This window comes from Poecilia mexicana, unplaced genomic scaffold, assembly GCF_051168715.1.
Source record: "Poecilia mexicana isolate PSO_F unplaced genomic scaffold, ASM5116871v1 scaffold_21, whole genome shotgun sequence".
Taxonomy (NCBI): domain Eukaryota; kingdom Metazoa; phylum Chordata; class Actinopteri; order Cyprinodontiformes; family Poeciliidae; genus Poecilia; species Poecilia mexicana.
Genome location: NW_028263390.1, coordinates 4,233,229 through 4,256,239, shown reverse-complemented (window position 1 = coordinate 4,256,239; position 23,011 = coordinate 4,233,229).

Sequence of the window (23,011 nt, the reverse complement as noted above, 5' to 3'; positions counted from 1 at the left end):
TTTACTTTCTAAGGTTTTTGAGTTCGCAGTGTCCTGCTCTGTCGGCTCAGGTTATATTACTTTTGGCGTGACATCTCTGTCTCATTGTCTTATTACTTTTCATATTTAAGTAATAAATATGAATTGAGACCATCAGCAGATCATTTCAGAATTTGATTTAAGTTATTGGCCCCAGAAAGTAGGTCAATATTCCAGGTTCACTTTCAGTTTCAAGCATGCTGCATCCTGAAATGAGTGACACTTCATCAGCACCAACAGAAGAATGAATATTATGTGAGTGCAAGGTGAAACGCGACTGCTCCAAAAGCAGGAAGCTGATTGTACTACAGAGCATTCTGGATAAATACAACTGAAACAAACGCGCTAGTCTAGCGCTAGCAGTACAAATAGTTTGTAGTCTTTTACCAACGACAAAAGAGAAATCCTACAACCGTTAAAATCTGACACCACTACATTTTTGCTTACATTTTGTGAAGAAGGAAGTTGAGCTCAGAGTCTTCTTCAAAAGGTTTTCTAGTCATTTCCTTCAGAGGTTCTTGGTGCAGCGCCCCCCCCAGGTGAGTTGGTGAACAGGCTTTTCAAAGGGTTTGGATAATTTGGCACAGTGCGGTGTGAAAGCAAACGGCAACAGCTTAAAATGAAACAAATGTAACTTTGGTCCCAATTGAACTCAGTCTACTGTACTATCAGGTGTGAAAACACCCTCATTGAGGTGCAACTGAATTGTGTCATGTTTTGTCAGTTATTTTCATTTTTCAGATGTTTTGATGTTCTTAACCTAAATCAAAGAAGCAAATAAATAACTCAGACCTCCTACAAGTGCCATCCTGTTTCTGTTTACCATGTCGTGGAAGATGGGGTTCAGTGACACTGGAACATCTGGTATTGTCACAAGTTTACTTGGCTGCAGTGCACCATAAGGATGCCTTAGATGAAGCTTTTATTTCCTCTTTTCCAGGACTGTATCTTTTCTCTATGACCTGCAGTTTGTCCCGTTGAGCTGAGCAGTGTTTACTCACTGGGCCACTGGACTTTTGGCTAAAGCCCTTAGGAAGATTAACATTCCTGCAAGGGAACCAGTGTATCCCCTCCGTTATTAATAGGAAAGAGTAGGAAACAGCAAAACAAACACCATGCTTTTCTATTTTCCCATTCACATATTTTTGTCGGTATTCCTGACTATGTGTACATAGCAGGTTTTCCGTTGTGTCCGATGTCCCTCCTTTATTCTTTCTAGCCGCCACTTCCTCCAACCCTTTATCTGGACTTTGTGTGTTCTGTTTGACTGGCGCCCGTTTCCGATGCTTGTTGACATTCTTTGAGGTTTACCCTACATTTCACACTTGCACAGGTCAGGGTATATTGTCTGCATCAGCTATTGTAGAATACCCCCAGCTGTTAATGCACAGTTTGGAGACACTTTCAAAGGACATATTCAGGTCATTTTGAGGTGGTAATTAAATAATCAGACTTTACTTGTCTGGACTCACCTGTTTAGATTTTTAAATCTCAGTCATTTTAGGCATTTGAAGGAGGATTCAGTGATGTACACTGTACTTGGACTGAACAGATCCGACCTCTGGAATAACCTTCCCAAAGTCCAAGGTTCACAACACAAAAAGACTTGGCTACTTCTTTGCATATTGCAGATATTTAACCAACTATTACTGTATATGTAATATATGAATATTCTTTAGCTTGTATTCTGATTGGAGAGATCAGAAAAAATATGCAAGAAAATATAATAAAATCTGTTCCCTGGGTCTTTGTTAGACAGTACTTTGTTATGCAGTCTATAGTAGCAGTAGTAGTAGAAGTCCTAAACAAACACTCCAGATGTTTGTCAGATTCCAGACGTCACACACTCAGGGGGAGGCTCTTAGCTCTGAAACGTATCTCGACTCAGAAGTTACATTGCTTTGGAAAAAAGTCTCGCGTCTCGTCACACAGAGGGAAGCAAAGCATAAAGTTAAATGTGTCTGCGGTGAGTCAAGTTTGACTGAGGTTGTTTCACCATTTGTCATCCGATTTGCTGTCAGGAGTCGAAGGTTCTGGTTTCACTATAAATCATGACTTCTGGCGTGTTCACACACCAAAAAAGGTCCCACGGCCCATCAGCAGAACTTCAGTTCAGTCACCTTCGTCAGGAGAAATTTAAACTCTGGAGCTTTGCCTTAACACTGTTATCATTTATGATGATTTATGCACTTCTACCGCCAAGTCACACTTCACAGTCTGAGGTGTGTTCTCGACTGAGCTCGGTGTACGAGCAAATTGAAAGTACGGAGTATATTTGCTCAATGGAGACACGACAATTAAAAAATATATGTATATATTTTTGCAGTAGGATGATGTGGTTTTTTGAAATTGATGTCTTTGTAAAACTGATTGAAACCTTGTTTTCCCTGCTTCACAGTCATCATGTCACCAGTCGCAGTGGCAAAGACTCAGATGACTGGTAATAATTTTGTATGAGAATCAATATGAAAAAGCAAACACTTTGCACTTTACTGACCCTGCACCCTCATGGGTCGACAGTTAAAGACCCCCTGGAGTTCACTGAACTGGATGATGTGCGGAAAAGTAACAGATGGACAGACACGCCCTTTACCTCGCTAAAGTTAAAGTTAAGTTAACCCTTGTGCGTGCGAGGAGGACTGTGGCAAATGATACAGGTTTTACGGGCGTGGGGTCAGTTGGACCCCATTTCTAAACACAAGGGTTAAAAGTGAAATTTCAAATGTTGGAAAAAGTTGCTTTTGGTTTGAATCTAAAAAAATGTATTCTTTTAAACAGTTTATCGTTGGGTCTTTATTAGAAAAACTGATTAATTTCATTCAGTTCAGCATGAATTGTCTCATGTTATGTTGTTTATTCCCTATGGCTTTAAACTAGCTTCTTCTCCTGGGGTCCATCATTACAAAACACACGTCAAGCAGTAGAAATCATCCAAATAAGTGAGCGATGGCACACACAGCAATAAAAATTTATTACAGTTCATCTGGAATGTTGGTAAATACAATAAAGCATTTCGGTTGTGAGTTCCTAAAAAGTTTTTTCCAGCTTTTGCAACTTTTAAGTAGTTGTGGACACAACTCCAAAATATTCAAACTAAATGTTTGTCTGCAAAAAAAAAAAAAAAAAAAAGATGCACATGCACTTTCCCTTTGAACGCTTCTAACACTCACTTCAGGGCGATCTTCTCTTTATTTTCCCGTGATAACGTTTCATCACTATCACTCAGGGGAGGAAACAAACAGCCGTGGACCGGCCTCGGCCCCTTTGATGCCAAACCCCGCTCTGCTGAAACTTGCGAGGCAGTGATGTCGGGGCGGGCCGGGGCAGCAGGGGAAACAATTTCTCATCATTATAGTCATTACCCGCCGGCCTTATCATCACGGATGTTTGTCTTCAGATGTCCTGCGTTGACTCAGCGCCAGGCTGGTATTTTATCCCCTCGCGAGCGAGACGATGCCTCGACCCTCTCCGGTTTGCCGAGTTTGCGTTTATTCAGCCATCTGCACATCTGCAGAGTATCTCCCCCAAACCCCCAAACCCAACAACCCCTTTACTCTCGTTTCCCCTGCAAAACACAAGGCGGGTGATTATTACCGGGGGCCTCGCAGTGCAGCGCGGAAAATTAAAGCGAGGTGCGACGGATCCCTCTCGGATAATTGCTGATGGCTCAACATTCCTTTTTATTTTTACGACGCTAATATCTGCCTTTGATGGCACACCTTGCGCTGCGATTCCAGTTTTATCATTCACGAGGAAGCCAGGGGGCTTCTGTGTGGGCTTCAATGTGTGTGTGTGTGTGTGTGTGTGTGAGAGAGAGAGAGAGAGAAGAGAGTGAGCTCATAAACACACCGCCGCGGAGTTGCAGCAGGATGTTTATGGGGGTGTGAGGTAGAATGAATTAAGAACTGCAGGGGTTATAGGCACAAGGAGCCCCCCCAGCCCGCTTCGCCACACATGAACGCACAGTTTTATCGCTGTTATCAAGGCCTGTTGGTCCGACTGAAGCTGCCTCCAACCTGAACTGCAAAACAACACTTTAATAGTGAGAAAAATACGCTTAACAAGTTCAGTTCAGTTGTGGTGTTCTCTCTCTATATAAAAAAGTATTTTCTCACGCAGACGTAGAAACGGGAAGACAGACAGGATGTCAGGAGGAAAAGATGTCCGACCCCCGAATCTGACCTTGAAATTCGTCCAGCTCAAAAGCTGTAATTGAGCAAAAACAAGTGCAAAAGAAAAGAAAAATCCAAACTTCTCACATTAGGAGCACTTTACTCGAGCGTTAATGTCTACCACGTGTCTACGGCAATCGCACGCATCGTGCGGTGGTGACTTCATCGCTATTTTTCTCTGCAGAGCCCCAAACGCACGCAGGACTCTCCTTCATTGTTTTTGTTGTTGTTGCTGTTTTGTATAATCCGGAAGTTGTTCCCCAGGAGAAAACTTCTCCTTGATCTCGCAGCAAACCCGTGCTGACCGTCGGCATCGCTTCGCCAGACTCTGAGTGCTTATTGGCGCTTTGTGCTGTTAATTGGTGACTGAGTGTGAAATTCTTTGGGTTCTGAAAAGAGGGAAGAAAAAATAGCGAGATTTGCTGGATTCTGAACTGTCTGGTTGCAGTTTTGCTCTGTTCTGCCTCTCAAGCAGAGCGCAAAGCAAAGGAAGAGATGTTGTGCTACACCCTGGGGCTGGCTCAGGTCAAAGGTCAACAATCAGAGATCTTTTACTGCTGGTATAAGAGCCATCTTCTTTCACAGGTCTGTCAAAACAACAGGATTCTTTTTCGCATATTTCGCCTGGATCCCACCTATATCCTTCCCACAAACCTTTTTATGCTGTTTTAGCAAAAATCGGTTAAAAATGACACAGGATGTCACATGTTTTATGTTTCCTCAGGTTCTGTCTGTATGTGATGACTGGAAGAACAAATCAGACTGTTGATAGCCGCTAGAGCTGTTTTGGTGGAAAAGGAGTAAAAGTGAAACTAAATGAAAAAATGAAATCGCATCAAATTCAATCTTAGTTATTATCCAAAGATTCAGTAACGCCGCCCCCTACAGAAACTATCTCTTTACAAAATACAGTCACAAAAAGTACATATACCAAAATACCAACCTACCATTCAAATGGATGACAGCAAAAAAAAGTGAAAAGACGGTGGGGGTTTTACTATTCTGTGTTTCTCAGTCACATAGTACCATTTAATAGCACAATCGAGTAACTATGTTACCTTCAGTTGATATAAAATACCTTTTATATCAACTATGACAGAAGAAATGCGACTTTGTTGTTTAAAACCTTGAAGTTGGGTCTCTGTCTCTTTAAGAATCTCCTGCTCTTTCTGAAACTCCGCCTTCAGGAAGTCATCACGCTCCTCTATTAACCCTTTAACAACATTTTACCCAGCATTTCACTGAGAATTAGCTCCTATAATTATCTCAGCAGCTGTTCAGTTCCAACAGGTGTTTGCTAATTGATGCTAGCTAGTCTGAAGGAGCTGAGTGGGGGAGTTACAGGGTAGGGCTGCTCTGTGAGGCAGAAGCTTGGAAACATGAAAAATACAGCTCCAAGGAGGAGCTTCATCACCCAGGTGATTTGCTAAGCGGAATGGTTGCCATGGGAGATTAAAGGACTCCTCAGACATTTGTAAAAGAATAAAGGCAACACTCCAGGTATGTTTTTGATGAGGGAATAACATTATAACATGAAGTAAAACTCAAAAAAGTTGATTTTACATAATGCTACTCCTTTAAAAAGTACCTTTGTTTTGGTTTTCAAAACATCGTTAATGAGTACAGTCTGTGTGGTGGTGAACTGAAAGTCAGTAATTCCTTAGTCAAACCTCGAGGTCCAAACCTTTTCATCAATTGTGACAGAAGAGCACAAACAGCATCAGGTAGACGGTGTAACCCGAAACGAACAAATATACCAGTTGCTGCTAAACTCCTAATGAGTATCTTGATTGTGGTAGCTAACCTGGCAATTGCTTTTTGCCTCATGCTTTCTCAACATGACATTCACTTATTAAACAAGCATCAGAATCCTATTCTATAGCCAAAAATATCCCATGTTGCACATGGCTATGTAGTTGTGAGCCTAACGAGTCAGAATCCTACAACTTTTACATGTGTCCCTTGTCCTACACTTGAATTACATGGCTAAACTGCCTCACCAGCATGCAGTCAAGCTTCACAAAGCTCTGCTAATGAGCTAATATTGGAGCCAGGTGTGCTGAAGCAGAGAGACATCCAAAGGTTTTGTGACACCAGAACCTTGAAGACTGGAGTGTGAGACAAGTGCTTTAAAGTGTCGGCATTTATTGAGAAATGACCCAAAACACTCGGTGTGGGCGCTGAACTCCCTAAAAGGTAATGCCAGTCGTTAGAGTTTGAGGTCTTTGAGGTCAAACCAGTGCTTGACTGCATGTGTCTCAACCTGACCGCTACACTCATTCTCTCTTTAACAACCAGAAAGCAGCAGCAGGAGCATAAGGGCGAGAAAGACATGAAAAAAAAAAAACAGTCATCAGCTTAAAAACAACCTTTCTTTTAGAAAGAAAAACTGAAAGAAATCATTTTGAATGCAGGGCTTCTTTACAGATTAAGAGTTTTAAGTTTGTGAGAGGACATCATCACCTTCCTAACCAGCATCTACGAGCAGTTGGGCTGCCGGAGTAGGAGAGTAAAAAGTGAAACTCCATCCAAAGCAAACAGAACGTTATACCACATTCATTTTGGATTCCTGCAAACCTGGAATTTTTCTTTTCTCAAAGGGTGCCCTTTGTCCCCCGCGGATGGCTCTGGTGAGGTCAGCGCTCTCCTAAAGCCGGCCCTGGAGGCCTGTTTAGGTGGAACGGATCTAGCCGCCGTAGCATCTGTATACGCACACAGCAGCAGAGTTGGTCACTGACTCTTGCAGACCTGGCAGTAATTCCCTACTCTCTGCACCCCGCGCCTCCACCTCTATTTTCCTTCCTGCCTAAAATTCCCTGGAAGAGACGGCCCCGATAGTTACAGCAGTGAAAGTAAATTGCTACTACTGCTTGGGCCCTCCAACTGTAACAACCTACTTTTTATTAAAGCAAGAACTTTCCCAGCCTCTCCCTAAGCTTTGATGAGAGGCGCCTCAATAGACTCTTGAGAAGGTAGTTTGACTTTCCCCATTAAAAATCTTTTTTTTTTCTTTTTTTTTTCTACAGTAGCAGTCAGCCAGGGCTGCCTCCACCTAAGCAGTAAGAGAGTTAGATTCGTTCCCGGCCCACAAATGCCAGCATACAAAGCTGGGCATTCATACGTCTGTCTACAGCCATCGACGCCCAACCCTGACGGTAACACTGAAAGCAGTGGACCATCCGGATGGAGGGAAAGACCGGACAGATATTTCACAGAGAGGAAAAAACACGAAGAGCTCTGAATGAACAGTCATCTCAACTAGAAGAAGTGGTCAGTGTTTGAGGACAACGCAGCAGTGATTCAAACCCAAACACTTTGAGCTCCAGCTGCCGCCATGTTGCATTTAACGTGTGAATAAATAATGTTCGTTCTGTAAAAAAAAAAAAAAAATGATTGAACTGCTTTCGAGGCCCACTCTCTAAGCTGTGTCAGACTGCAGCCATTAATTATGTGACTTGTGTCTCAGTCTTTGAAGCCTTGGTCTAATCAGGTTCCCAACTAAACACTTTGAATGTTAAATCCAGCAGCTTTAAAGAGAAGCGATCACAGACCGACAGGTAGCTTTGCTAACATGCAACAACTGCAAACTGTTTGATGTCTGATTTAAACTCGGTAAGCATGATGGCAGGAGAGTTTGGAAGTCCCGGCTGTGTTTTGGTCCATCAGTTTGACTAAACTACAACATTGACTTTTGTTTCCCAGATTATATAGAATTTGTGATGTGAAAATGAGCAGAAATTGAGCACCGCAGGACTGCAGGGGAGTGCTCAGTTGAAGCTACTAATCACAGGGCTGGTGGACCAAAGCAGCGGTCTGAAACTCCTCTCCTGGAGCTCTGCTGTGATTCAACTTTTAGATTGACCCTTAGATCAAATGACTGATTGACAGCATGCAATCAAGAGTCCTGCTCCAGCTCCAGATGAACTGGCTCAGGTGCCGCTGGAGAAGTTGCTCCAGGACTGCCCGCATACTAAAGCAAGGGGTTTGCTATACAATGACTGAATGTCAGGATTTACTCATAAAACAGCGCCTCCTGGTGTTGTATCTGGAAGGAAGTGGACTCCATGTGAGGCTGTTCAAAATACCAGGTGTGCTCTTCAAGTCAGAGCTGTGATTGGTTGATATCCAATATTGGAAAGGTGGTTTCTGGCTCATCCATAACCTGCTAAGCTGCTTTCTATGTACAACTAGTCAACAAAATCCCTATTTTAAAGGGGCAGTATTATGTAAAAACAACTTTTTTGAGTTTTGCATCTTGTTATAATGTTGTTCCTTGATGAAAACTGGAATGTTGCTTTGATTCTTTCATGCATGTTTGAGAAATCCTTGAATGGTTGCTTCCATGGTTGCTTACACAAAGCCCCGCCTATTTACACAAAGCTCCTCCCCCAGAGCTGCAGTCTCCAGCCAAGCTTCTGCCTCACAAAGCAACCCCACCCCACTCAGCTCCTTCAGACTAGCTAGCTGCAATTGGCAAACACCTGCTGGAACTGCAAATCTGCTGAGCTACCTCTCAGTTTAACGCTGGTAAAACGGTTGCAACCCACATGATAGAGGAGCCAAGTTGTGATGACTTCCTGACAGTGGAGAGTCAGAATGAGCAGTAGCTTCTTAAAGAGATAGAGGCCTAATTTCAATTTGTCAAATTGCAAAGTCAAATTTCTCTTAAGTTATGTTTGATACAGAATTTTTATAACAACTGAAGGTAACAGTTATTTAATTGTGTTATAAAATGGCCCTATGTGCTTGGAAAATACATAATATCACCCCTTTAAAAATTTGAACTATTCCTTTAAAGGATGACTATTTGTTGCAGTTTGAAGCCTGGATACTGATGCAAATATTTTATGCTGTTTTATCTCTCACAGGCCACATATATACTTTTTTATTTAACAAAAACTGTACTATCTTACATCGCCTACAGTTTACAGATATCCTGCATTCACTACATTTCTGAAGCCATCATGGAGGACACTGAAGGTCAGCAGAGAACCATGACTGTGACTTCTTCCTCAGCTTATTTTGGCTGGGAAAGAAGTCACACAATCACTTAGTATTTTCAGACCAGGCAGAACGGAAGCTAGCTCCCATTTATTAGCCAGGTTGAAAATGAGACTTTGTAACAACAACAGTGGCAGGCGCTCATAACGCTCTAGCCCTGGTTAGATTTCTCTGTAAACAGTCTCTTTCTGTGGGTCATTATCATTTAACAGCAGGCCTGGGTCAAGTAAACAAGTGAACTGGATTCTTTTTTCTCCACAGTCAGCCAGTGATCACGTGGTATCAGTCAGTGTCGTAGGACGTCTCCACCACATCGTTGTGCAACTAAGGATTTAAGGTGGACACGCATCAGCTGGTAAGTCGTTAGTATGTTTAAGACGGCAAAATGGGAGAGTCCCAAAGTGTTTTGTAAAAGTAAAAATATAAAAACGTTTATGACAAGGGAAATTTTCACCAGAACAGGAGACCTTTAGGTGTTGCTTCAAACACTTTAAGTACTTTTCACACAATCATTTGTGGCTTAGGAACAAAGGCTGGGATAAAGATGGACCTATTAAAGCTGCAGTAAAGTTTGTTGTTTTTTTTTTTACGTTTGTTGAAACTCTCACAATGTTATGACAGTTTAGTTTGAGACAGATAATCTGTGAAGCAAACCAAGTCCCTCTGCCTTCTCCTCATTCCAACTAGAAACAACCAATTGGAGACAGGAGGCGGGTCTTAGTGCTGTCAATCAGACGTCCCCTCACCTCTTGCTCTCTGCTACTTTTGAAGCTAGCATAGTCTGTCGTTAATGCTAAGACTAGTTAGCATTGCCTCAGATGACAGTGGAAAAATGGTTTTCCTGCAACAGTGAGTTGTTTTCTCTGCTGTTAGCACATTTAGCAGCAAGTACATGAGGTTGATTGCCAGTGCTTCCTCCTCCTGGCTCTGATTGGTTGTTTTTGGTCGGAAAATATGCATTTCTTCAGATGGCAATAGCAGCTCAGGACAGAGGTGGAGGAGATTCATTTTTCCAGAGCTTATCTGTCTCATACTGACATGGTGACATTTTAACAAATATGTAAAAAAACCAAAAAAACAACAACAAAAAAACATATTTTTGATAAATGTTATATACAAACACCTTCAAAGCAACATCGACCCACACAGCCATAGTTTCAGATAAAAAAAAAAAAAAGGTTTTAAAAATGTTTCAAACTGCTGATCTTTCACTTAAACCCGTCAAACCAGTTTATTTGAAACGGGACCAGTGCTCAGTGACTGGAAGGTGGTGATGTCACGGCGGAGCATGAGAACAGTCTTGGGTGGAAGCTGCTCGTCTGCTAGTTCTCAGAGATAAAAGAATCTTGATCGCAGAGCCGTGAGCCCTCCCTCGCTCTGGTTTGCTGCTCGTGTCCAGGTGGCTGCTCTTCCCACACAGCTGGCCTCCGTGGCTCAACTTCCTGGCAACAACATTAAAGACGGATTCTGGCGTTTTGCTGCTCAGATTCTGGGGCAGACATGCAAACTGCACACACTGACGTTGTTTGCTCCAACACATCACAATGTCCTACATGTGGGGCGGCCATATTGAAACTCGACTTTTGACTTTTCCAGTTGAAATTTGATTTTCTATTAGATTTGCCGCAGCAGGAACTCGGACGTTCCTACATCCAAGAACAAACAGAACGTCATGACCTCATGTTCTGCCTTCAACTACTTGAACTTCATCTGCAAAAACTTTAAATTATCAGACCAAGTTAGGCTTTAGTGTATCCAGTGGGATCAGATTCCATCTCATGCAGCAGAGTCTCCACCACCTTCAGATGATCCACATCACGAGTCTCACTGGTCACTTTATTGCACAACGCAAGTAGGATTCAAAGCTTCTCTGGAGATGAAAAGTTCCTCAAATTCAGGCGATGCTTTTGTTTGGAAGGATAATATAAGCGCAACTCACACCTGTCCCAGGAATTAAAACCATGTTACAATTGAAATATTGGATGCAGCTGCAGGCTAAGAAAATAAATAAAAATGGTAAAATTCTGTGAATGAAGTCATAATATTATGACCTAATTCTCGTAATATTCTGACTTTATCCTCAAAATACTCTGAGTTTATTCTGACATTATAATGACTTCATCCTTGTATGAATTTATTCTCATAAGATTATGATTACTCTTGTATTATTCAAACTTTATTTACATGTGAGTTTATTCTCGCAATATTAGGACTTTATTCTCATATCATTCCGATTTTATTTTTGCACGGGTTTACTCTGATAATATGACTTTATTTTCATAATATTATGACTACTCTCTCAATATTTTGACTTTATTCTTGTAAAATTATGATTATTCTTATAGTACTATGAATATATTCTTAAAATATTATGACTATATTCTCATATTATTCCTACTTTATTTTCATACAAGTTTATTACAACATTATGACTTTTTCCTCTTAATTTTAAGATTTTTTTTCCCCTTAAATATTTTTTTTCAAGTTTTTCTTTGTGTGGCTCCATCATATGTAACAAATTTAAATGTTGTGTTTTCTAATCTGTGTGTGTGTGTGTGTGTGTGTGTGTGTGTGTGTGTGTGTGTGTGCGCATGTGTTGTGTGTGTGTAGGTGTGTGTGCGTGTGTGTGCGTGTGTGAAGGTCCAGACCAATGCCATAAAAACACATAAACACCAGGCGACCCAAACTCTAAACCATCCCTCTATCTGCCGCCCATCCCTGGGCTTCGTGTCAAGCTTCACCTTTCCTTGTTTGAGTAACTCTGTTATGTCTACTTTCTTTATAGTGTCTCTGCTATTACAGCTGTGGACGATTCTCCGCTCAAACAGCCAGTCTGATCATTTTGTTGTCATCTGAGTCATCTGAGAGTCTCCCTCCATCCCGACTCTCCAGGACTGGATCAGGAACTCAATGGGATGTTTTGGTCGCGTTACCATCAGACTGGCTGTGTTTTTGTAGGAGCAGAGCCACTGGTTCCAGCTGAGGTTTGGGGGCTTTTTCAGTGACGCGCATCAGGATCACAGGCAGGAAGTTGTTGAGGAGGAAGGCTGCAGAAAGCGAGCGATCTCAGGTGACAGATAACATGAATAGAGACAGATAAAATCAGCCAGGAAGACTAAATAAAACTCTGGCGAGAGAAACTGATGAAGGACTCATTTTATGTTCTTTTGTATGTCAAAGATCAAAGTTTTTGGTTGAGGTGTGACCATAGTCACCTTGATGTTTCTGTTTCTCCATTGCTTCAGTCTATCACCCATCTCCCAAAACAAAGAAAATCTGGGCTGATTTATTGGTGCACTCCTAATAAAATCCCACGAAAACACATTGCAATAAAAAATATGTACATGTTTGTCCAAGTTTCAGATGAACGACTACAGAAAACACATAGAAATTAAGCCCATAAAATATATGGGATATAAACCAATCTCTACAGTGCTGGAAGCAGGAATCCAAACCGACACAAACAAGTAGTTATCAAAATTCCTACGAAATATCAGTGGTACATTTTCTTTTAATTTGACCACTTTTATGAGAACGTCCAGGGAGCCACTCCTGAGGGAACACTGTGAAAAGTCAGACGGGACAGATGGCTGCAAAACTTCAGCTCTGAGTCACACTTTAAACAACAGACAAGACTGACCGTCGTCACGCACTCTAAGACTGCTCACATGGCAGAGGATCTGCTTTTGTCTCTCATTTTAAAGGTCAAGTCAGAAGTTTACATCCTCTGATCTTGGGTATTCATGTAATGTTATTTTTGATGCATTTGACTCATTCTTTGTTTGTTTTTTTAAAGACAATTGGAGCATACAGCAAAAATATTTCAATATTTACATTTCCCATGACTAATTTAGAGATATATTCCACAGAAAAATCTGGGAATACTGAGCCGTGAATTGGTGGAGTTTTGCTTTTATTTGAATTTTTGCCATTAGAGTCAGAAATACCCGAAAGTAAAGTAATCGTTGCAGTAAAGACTGATGAGGGGTAAATTAAAAGGATTTTGCAGCAAATAAGCAGAAACTGTTTGGTTCTTTTAGCCTCAGGGTGTTTTCACACCTGGTTATCTGGTACTCGTTTTGATTGGGGCCCAAAATTGCAACATTTGTTTGACTTTCAGCTGGTGCAGTTTGTTTTCGCACTGCACAACTAAAAAGCCTTTGATAAACCCCTTGACCTCCTCACCTGTGGTGGCGCTGCACCAAGTACCACTGAAGGAAATGACACGAAAACCTCTGAAGATGACATATGCATTGAAACTACACCAGAATTCACTTCAAGCAGAGTTGAGGCGGACTAGAGTTTGCTTTTTTTAGTCCGCATCAGAGTTTGATTGCACATTAACACCTCCGCAAACGAGCTGGACGTCCTAAACCAACAATTTAGAGTTCGATTAAAGAGAACTAAAGAGGTCTGGTGGGAATGCACCCAAGAAAAAGTAGGACTGTCTCTTAAATGCGCTTTGTTCGGTGATGAGGTCCTGCTGGGACTTGAAAAGCTGAGGGACTCTGAACAACAGACTAAGACTGTCTTTTATGTTCGGTCCTTAGACTAAAAGCACAAAGACAGAGGTGAAATTACCACACAAACTCACACGCACACACACAGCAGCAGCAGCAGTCATTATAGAGTATTGTTTCCCCCTCAGCTTAAGTAATAGACCTTACAGACACCGTAACACACATCAAACACTCCCACATAAGCCAGCACATTTCACGCTGGGTCCTCCCAACCATTCCCCTCCCCCTAAGCCTGAATCCCACTCCCTTTGGTGCAATATAATCATTCCACACTTCCTTTAAAAAGGTGCACAGTGACAGTTTGAAAAACAGCCATTTTCCTGTTTGGGAGGGCAGTGGTCACTGGATAGTTATGGTCTCTGTCAGCTGAAAACCTTGAATCCCTCAATGTGTCCATTTTTCAGGATCAAGGACCAGTAGCAGTGGACCAGATGGAGCTATGTATGTTTCAAATTAACTTTTGCATAACGGTACTCTTATTTTTGGTTGGCTAGCCTCATCTAGGAGAGCTTTTAGCATAGAAGATTGGATCTAGTAGTAATGCCGAAACTCTTTTTTTTTAAAGTAAACTGGTTACTAACTGCAACATAGTTTGGTTTCCTGGTGTTTATTTCCTGCATTTGATGTGTATCTATACACAACCAAAGAAAGCTCAACCAGAATTTATCAGTCATTGCTGCAATGGAAGTACATTAAAATACGGCAGAATTTCTTGGGTTAGTGTGTGAGGTGTGGGGTAGCACCTTGAACAATGTCATCAGTCCATGATAGAGCTAATACAGATACACGATGCCATATGATACAATATGCTACAATATGATACAATACAATTAGATACGGCAAGGCAAGGCACAGTATGGCACCATGGTATGGTATGGTGATGTGTTGTAATCCCCTACAGTACATGGTTTGTGAAAAATTGTAAACAGGACATCGTATGGTGATTTTTCAACCATGTATCACTTTTATTTTTCTTCACAATTTTGCACTACTTTATCTTGATCGACACCACAGGTGTCAAACTCCAGCCCTTAGGGCCGGTTTCCTGCCACTTTTAAATGTGTCCTGCTTCAACATGCCTGAATCATATAATTAGGTTCACTAACAAACCTCAGAGGACTTTCCTGAACAGCTGGATTTACACTGAGAATAAATTACACACAGGCAGACTACTTGGTAATTCATAACCCTGGTAAAGCTAGATGTACAACAGTTTTCATTCAACCAAGAAGTTTGTTTGAATAGGAACTGAGACAGGCCTTAAAAGAGTATATCAGTGTGGGGCACTCCGAATACGGAGCCTGTTAGTCCTTGGCACAGCCTTCCAGGGTTTCAGTTCCCAACCCTGGGAACTTAGCATGTTTTTTCCCGTTCTCCCCTCAAACCCCTCCCCTGTAAATAAAGGCACTAGTGCCACAAAAACCATTACAAGAATCAATCAATTTAAATGAGGTTTTAACTTTTTCAACATTCCTCAATAATTAATGGAGAAATCTTTATTGGCATTACAGCAAGGAACACACTGGTATTTTGACGAGTCTCTGAGGTTGAAGGCCATCTTGTCGTTGCCCTAAACTTTCTGTCAGTTTCAAGTGGGACTCTGGCTGGGCCTCTCTATATCTTACTTCCAGTTAGAAGAAACACTTTGGTCAAATCTGCCAGGGATAAAAATATTTGTAATACTTTATTCTAATGCTTTTGGGACTTGCGAATTCAGTTGCTTTTTCTGTATTTCATTTAAAGGGGAATGGTTATAGTGTACATGGAGGCCCCAATTTTCATATTTTGAGTTGTGAAACATGTACGGTTTTAATTCAAATGATAGGTTATGCGCTAATTTTTGTTGGTTTATCACATAAAATATGTAAATTTTTTGCTGTAACATTAAAACAAATTGCGTAAGGTTTTTATAAACGATCCAGAAAACACACATAGAACTTAAAATATACGGGACATAAACCAGTCTCTCAAACATATACAGTTATCAAAAATCCTATTGAATGTCAATTGTACATTTTCTTTTAATTTGGTCACTTTCGTGACTATTTGCATTCAGTTATGAGACATGTGGTCTGCATTGTGCGAACACTTTGAAATAAAACTCATGCAGGTTCTTTTCACTTCCTGCCTCTGAAATTCTCTTATTAAGCCGCTCCTGAGGAAACATTGTCTTCTTGGAACTTGAGAGAGAAAATCAGCTTTTTGTCCGTCTCTCCAGTTTTTCTAGAGTTTCACCAATGCTTTTCTTACCCCCAACAAACTGCTGTCTAGTCCCAACTAATTAAATATTGTCCTTCCTGTCTTAAAGCAACGGTCTGCCTGGGTAAAGGAGGCAACAAGTGCAAAAAATGAAATGATCTGCCTTTAAAAAACAAACACGGGAATGTTTGACAGCGCTCAGGGCAGCAGTTGTGGCGTGTTGTTTTTTTTAAGAGTTATTTGAGGCAGACCTTCTGTTGGTTAGTGTGCGATTCTCTGTACCAGATGGTGTGGCCTCGTAAGAGAAATCTGGATCAGATCACTTCCAATGTTTTTACACTTTAAATGTTTTTTTGGGAGCCTTGATAAATGCCAGCTGTAACTGCCAATTAAACAAAAGATACAGTATTTGAGTTCACATGAAAAACATAAAATCTCTGTTTGAACTTATAAATCATTGCGGTAGAGTCTATGTTGTCAGTGAAAAACGCTACCCGCACTCTCGCATTCTTTTTTTTTTTTTTTATAAAACAATGTGTTTGTTTTAAACCAGATGTCGAGATGCATACTCTAAAAAGCTTAACTTTTTAGAAGTGTTTTATTTCCAAAAAAATTTTTTTTTTCCATTTTTTTTTTTTTGAGAATATCAGGATATTTTGGGGGAAAGTTTGGAGAAGGACCTGGTGTTCTGTGTGGTCAGCAGTGGGTTTCACACTGGAAATTACTGGAGTGAGATACTACATATTTTGGTATCAATCCAATATCAAGTAAATACCAGTACTGTCGATACTGATACTGATACTGTTAATTTTTGAATTTGATATATCATCAGACTTCTGACTTTCTGGTGTTTTTGTGGTTTTTCTATTGAACAATTTTGTTGAAGTCAAGGATGGAATTTGGAAAACTTTAAGTGACTATAAAATATTTAAAAATATATATATATATTTTAAAAAGTACGAAAAAATTACTATTCGAGAGCAAATTTTTTGAGGTAGAATTGAGAAACTATAATACAAAAATAAAACTTGAACTTAAACATTTTTGAGTTTTACATCATGTTATAATGTTAATCCATCACCAAAAACACACAGAGTGTTGCTTTGATTCTTTCATGGGTGTTTGATAAATCGTTTAATCTCCATGGCAACCATTCAGCTGTTCAAAATGTCTGGGTGGACCTAGCTCCGCCTTCAAGGTGCAGCTCCTCCTCACAGCTGCAGTTCTAAACTTCCACCTTCCCCTGCAACTCCCCCACTCAGCTCCTTCAGACTAGTCAGCAGCAATTAGCTTATCAGATGCTGTGTACATCTGCTAAGCTAATAAAAGGAGCTACTTCTCAGTGCCTGGCTTCTAAAAACATTGTTAAAGGGTTAATAGAGGAGCCATGTTGTGATGACTTCCTGAAGGCAGAGTTTGAGAAAGAGCATGAGTTTCTTGAAGAGACAGAGGCCCAATTTCAAGGCATTAAATTTCAATATCAAGTTTCTTTTAAGTTATAAAGCATTTTTATATCAACTGAAGGCAACATAATTATTTGATTGTTCTATAAAATGCCACTATGTGCTTAGAAAATATAAATATTGCTCCTGTAAAATTAGTTGGATGATTTAAGAGTGACAAAAATGCTAAAAGTGGGCAAGCCATTTTTCCTCACCACTAATTTCTGTTCTGTAACCCCATATACACTGTAGAGTTTAACCATCATTTAAATGATGAATCTATAAACAAATGGCTTCACATGTGCCCCTTTACCCCAACACGCTCGCTGTGCCCATTCATTCCTCATCTGTCTGCTGCTCTGCAGACAGATGAAGCCTCCCGCCTCAGCCTCCTGCAGCACTCCTGCACCAAGCAGCAATGTCACGCTCTTTCATGCATGTCAGAACTGCATATTTTATGTTCCCCTCTGCCCCCTGCAGGCACAGAGGCCTGTGATTTACAGTACAATGAGAAAAGAAGCAACCGCGGGAGGCTCGGCTTCCTGCTTTCAAAGTCTGCCACAGGGGAAAATCCTGCCATGAGCTGGGAAGGTAAGACCGAAAATATTTGGACACACACACACACACAACACAGAGGATTTTACACTAGATGAGCAAGGGGATACTCTTCAAAAGAAACTCCTTCAATCCAGTAATATCTCAAATAAAATATGGAGTTTCATCATCTGCTCTCTGCCTGAAATATTGCCACTTCTTGAAGATTGGTTCGTTTAAAAATAGAAATCTAACGTTTCTGACGCTACCTTTTCATATGTTATTATTTTTAACCTTTCTCACCAATATATTCAAAAAATTGAAAGAAAATGTAAAACAGGCGACACTTTGACCTAGCTAGCCGTCTGATACAGCAGACTGAATCAAGGTGTTTTGTTGCTTTTAATCGATTTTTTTTTTTTTCATTCTGTAGTAACTTGTCTCAGGTCAAAGGATGAAATTTAGCTCTTGTGCTAATAACTGCATAGCTATGTTACCATAAATCAGTGGTTCCCAAACTTTTTCTTCTGCGCCCCCCCAGTGGTTTCCAAACATTTTCTGCGCCCCCCCTATGGATTACAAATGGCTGTCTGGTTGAAACGACGCGTGTGAGGGGGGAGGGGCATCGACTTTTTTGGGGGCAAAATGAATGTACATAGCTGAAAATAGACACCAACATCGGTAGCCTACAAGGTACTTGTTAAGCTTAAGGTTCTGTATTGATATTAGCTAGTCATCTTTTAGCTAACATTACCTGCATCCAACAGCTTTACTCAACTCAGTCGGTTAGTTTGGAGGGAAAAACTGTGAAAAGTTCTTTGCGTTTTGCTGGTTTGCTGCCGTGATTCTAACACAAACCTACGTAGCTCCGCACAGCAGCAGCAGGTCTCCTTCACAGGTGGAAACCCAGCGCGAGCGTCGTAGCGCTCATGTTGCGTTTAAAGTCGGCTCGGAAAAACAGGTTACAACATGTTAACAACGGATTAAACAGTTTTAACTGCTGATAAAAGTGACAGAGGACACAAATATGGGAAGTGTGGAAGCCTCTACTGTATCAAATTGACATAGGAATAACAGAGAGTTGGCCATTCTAAGGTAAAAACCCAGCGCATACAGTGTTCATGTTTTGGTTTGTTTTTTCATCCAGATGGCTTCCCGCGCCCCCCCTGCAATGACACGGCGCCCCCCCTAGGGGGCGCGCCCCACAGTTTGGGAACCTCTGCCATAAATCATAGTAATATAGGTATAGGTATAGGTAACACTATTATTTAGCTTAAGCTCTGGTTCTACAGTTTCATATGTTAGTCTGTTTACATTGGCCTAAATGTGTGCTTTAAAGACTCATTCTGTTTATATGTCATGTAGATGAAATATGTGTTGTATTTGATGTCTCATGCTATGTTTAGTGTGTTTATATTGGGATGAAAGGTGTCGGCAAAAGTGGCATCTTTACCTTCTTCTCTTCTTTCAAATCTAAGAAATGCTCCATCATTACTGCCTCCAGGTCAGAGAATTACTTGTTGAATTAATCAGAAAGTAAGTCAGGCTGCCATCACCTGGTGCCACTTCAAGCATGCTGAGGTGAGTGGATTTTCATCAGTGCAGATGGAGCATCCGCATAGTGTAGCATGAGACTGAGATTATTACTGGGTCAAAATGTAGCACCTATTGATGGATGTGTTTGGTATGTTACACAGAACATTTTGTGGTATCCAAAAACTATGAGGAAGACTGTTTTAACTGGAGATATGGCTGAAGCTAAGCTATTAAAGATGCAGTACGTAGGTTTTTATTTAAAAAAAAAAAAGAATTTTTTTTTACATATTTGTTAAAAATGTCGCATTGTGACAGTTTGTTATGATAATCTGTGAAAACGTCGATCCTGAGCTGGTATTACCCTCTGAAGAAACACACCGATTCTCGACCAAAAACAACCAATAAGAGTCAGGAGGAGGGCCTTAGCGCTGTCAATCAGGCTCATGTACGGTCTGCTAAATATACAAATGGTGGAGAAATAATTTACATTTGCAAGACAAAAGCTTAATTGCCGTCATCGGTGGCCATGCTAATTAGCCTGAGCATTCACAACATACTATGCTAGCTGCAGCTTGCTCTCTCCTCTAAGACCCACCTCCTGGCTCTGATTGATTGTTTCTAGTTAGCACAGTTAGCACTGGGAGCACTAGGAGAGGAGATTTCTTTTTTTCACAGATTATCTGTCTCATATACTGTCACAACACAGTGATATTTTCAACAAACATGTAAAAAAAGTCTTCCTTATAAAAGTCACATACTGCAGTTTTAAGGCCTGAAAATACTTCTTCACTTCTGAGAATGTCGACAAAATCTCCTGCATTTATACTGTTATAAATAAAACTTACCTACTCAGTAATTGCCATTTTACTCGTTTCTGGTTGTTAAAACGGTTGAAGTGGCCTATTCAAAGCTGCTTCTCGTGTTTGTGTGATGGAAGATGAGAACTCACAAAACCCCTTTGCACAAAAAGGCTGCATTCTTCATGTGAAACACTGGAAGAATGCAGCTCATCATCCCAACTCAGAGCTCCTCTAAAAAAAAAAGAAAGAAGAAAGCTGTGATAAACGGTCAGCGGCGTTTCAAGACGTGATGTGATCAAAGGCGTGGCAGAGGTCTGGCCTTGGTTTACGAGAGCGTGGCCGTCGGCCATCGGCCCGGAGATCAGAGGCAGGATTCACTTTTCCACATGCGCGCGCGTGGGCTGCCCTCATGACGGAGCAGAACTAATGTGAGGTCTGTCCAGACCGACAGCTCCTCTGACAGACGGCCTGCTGAGCTTCCCTTTTTCAGTTTAATTTATTACCAACAACACTGCTTGGTTTATTATTAGTCACTTTCTCATTTTAAGATCCATCACTTAGCATATAATTTACTTGTTTTTTTCCATCTATCTTTTAATCTGATTGGCTGCAGACGTCACTTTCATTGAGTTTAATGTTGAGAGGAAATAAATCCTCACAGATTTTCGTGGAAATGGGTTGCATGAAATTATATATTTTATGTTAATTTACCTTGACGTTGTAGAATCATTGAAACCACATGGCTAAAGTGACATGAAACACACTTACTCTTCCATAAAAAGACAATCAAGTTGATCTAGAATTGCTTAAATGTCGATATTCGTGTTAAATGATGACAACATGATCACTGCAAGATGAGACAAAAAAAAAAAAAAAAAAAACATCGTGGTCAGGAACACATGTGGTCCAAATTCCCAGCATTCCCAGCTGGGCCACCCTGGAGAACAACAACAAATTTCAGCGCGCAGTGACAGAACGACCGAAAACAGGAAACAGAACACGCAGCGGCGGCGGCTAATGTCTGCAGGCGTCTTGGTCTTTTCAAGTTGACCAGCCACACGTGTTGACGCAGATCTGCTGCATCTCATTCACAAAGCAAATACAGCTAATGGCACGGAGCGGCAACCATGGCGATGGTCTCGGGCAAATGTAAGTAATTTGCAGTCATTCGCATCCAGATCACAGAAGCCATTAGTTTGTGATGTGAAAATGAGTTTCTAGCACACAACTGGTACAAAACTAGCAGAGATGGCGAAACTAAATTATCATTTTTGGAATCCTTACTCCAGGAAACCATGACAACAAGGGAATTGTATTTAGAATGATGCTTCTGAATCATTATATGTAGATGTTTTAAAGCTGCAGTGTCTAACTTTTATTTAAAACATTTTTTTTTTCCATATTTGTTAAAATTGTCATTATGTCAAGCTTCTCCCAGTGCTCCCAGTACTAACTTCAGAAATACTGCACTCAATCAGAAACAACCAATCAGAGCCAGTAGGAGAATCACTCTCATGCTCAGTCCCTCTCTTGCTCTTTGCTACGCTACATCTGGTTTACTACAACGTAGCCTGCCATGAATGCTAATGCTAGTTAGCATAGCGACCGATGATGGCAAATTGTCTTTCCATCATTAGCACAGGGAGCAGCCTACATGAGGATGATTAACAGCGCTGAGATCCTCCTCCTGGCTCTGATTGGGAGTGGTGCGTTTCTGCAGACAGCAATAGCACCACCTGGAGGTTGATTTTTAATTTTTTTTACAGATTATCTACCTCATGTTAAACTGTCATGGTGACAATTTTAAGAAAGATGGAGAAGTCATATTTTTGTAAAAGTTCCATACTGAAGCTATAACGCTCAGCTGAACGTGTATTCCTCTCATTAGATTTTCTCACTAAAATTAAATCCAAAAGAATTCAGCATGCAAAGTGTTTCAGACTGATTGAAAAGTTTGTGAAATCTTTATAAATATGTGTTATATTCTGTAAGAAAACATGTCTTCAAATTTTTTTAGCCTTTTTGATCATTATTAAGTCTGATTGATCCTTAGTCCCTCTGCAGGCTCCTCAATAAAATATTCATTTATTTTTTTACGTTCTTAATTAAAAATCTGTCTAATTGGTATATAAACAGAATGTATGTCCTGCAAACGCTATTTATTTGAGAAAACATTAGAAATGAATCATTTATGTTTGGCAATGAACATGTAATAGTGATCATGGTGTGATATATAAGCATATCCACAGTTGGCTGAGTCAAAAATACAAACTAACGGAGGGAGAAGCAAAAATAACAACTCTTCATTCATTCAGAGCATTCACATAATATTTCATAAATTTACCTCCAGTGAGCAAAATATCCTTAAATTGTTTACGAGTTCTGGAGGGATTTCAGTGAGCAAAGTGCAAAAAATGTAACTTTAATCACAACCAGTTTGTGTTGGAAAACTGGAAAAAGAAATCAGAGCATTAAATCTTAATATCCTCCATGTAAGCTTCCCCTTCCCCCCATGAAACGGTGTAGCATGATTTAAAGCAACGCCAACTCTTAATGGCGCAGTTACTAAACATTTTCTTCATGAATCCTAGATCTTTCTCCCAGTTCAGTGTTTCTGGTTGTGTGTTTCAGCCACCAGGCCATAAACTGAGGGTAGATTTCTTTTTTTCTTTTTTTTCAACAAACTATGACAGCAGCTCCTAAAACACATGCTCTGCCTGACCCCGCGCGTCCCCCTCCAGGCTGTGCGCAACTCATTTACCAGAGAGGGTCAAAGGTCAAAGCTGAGT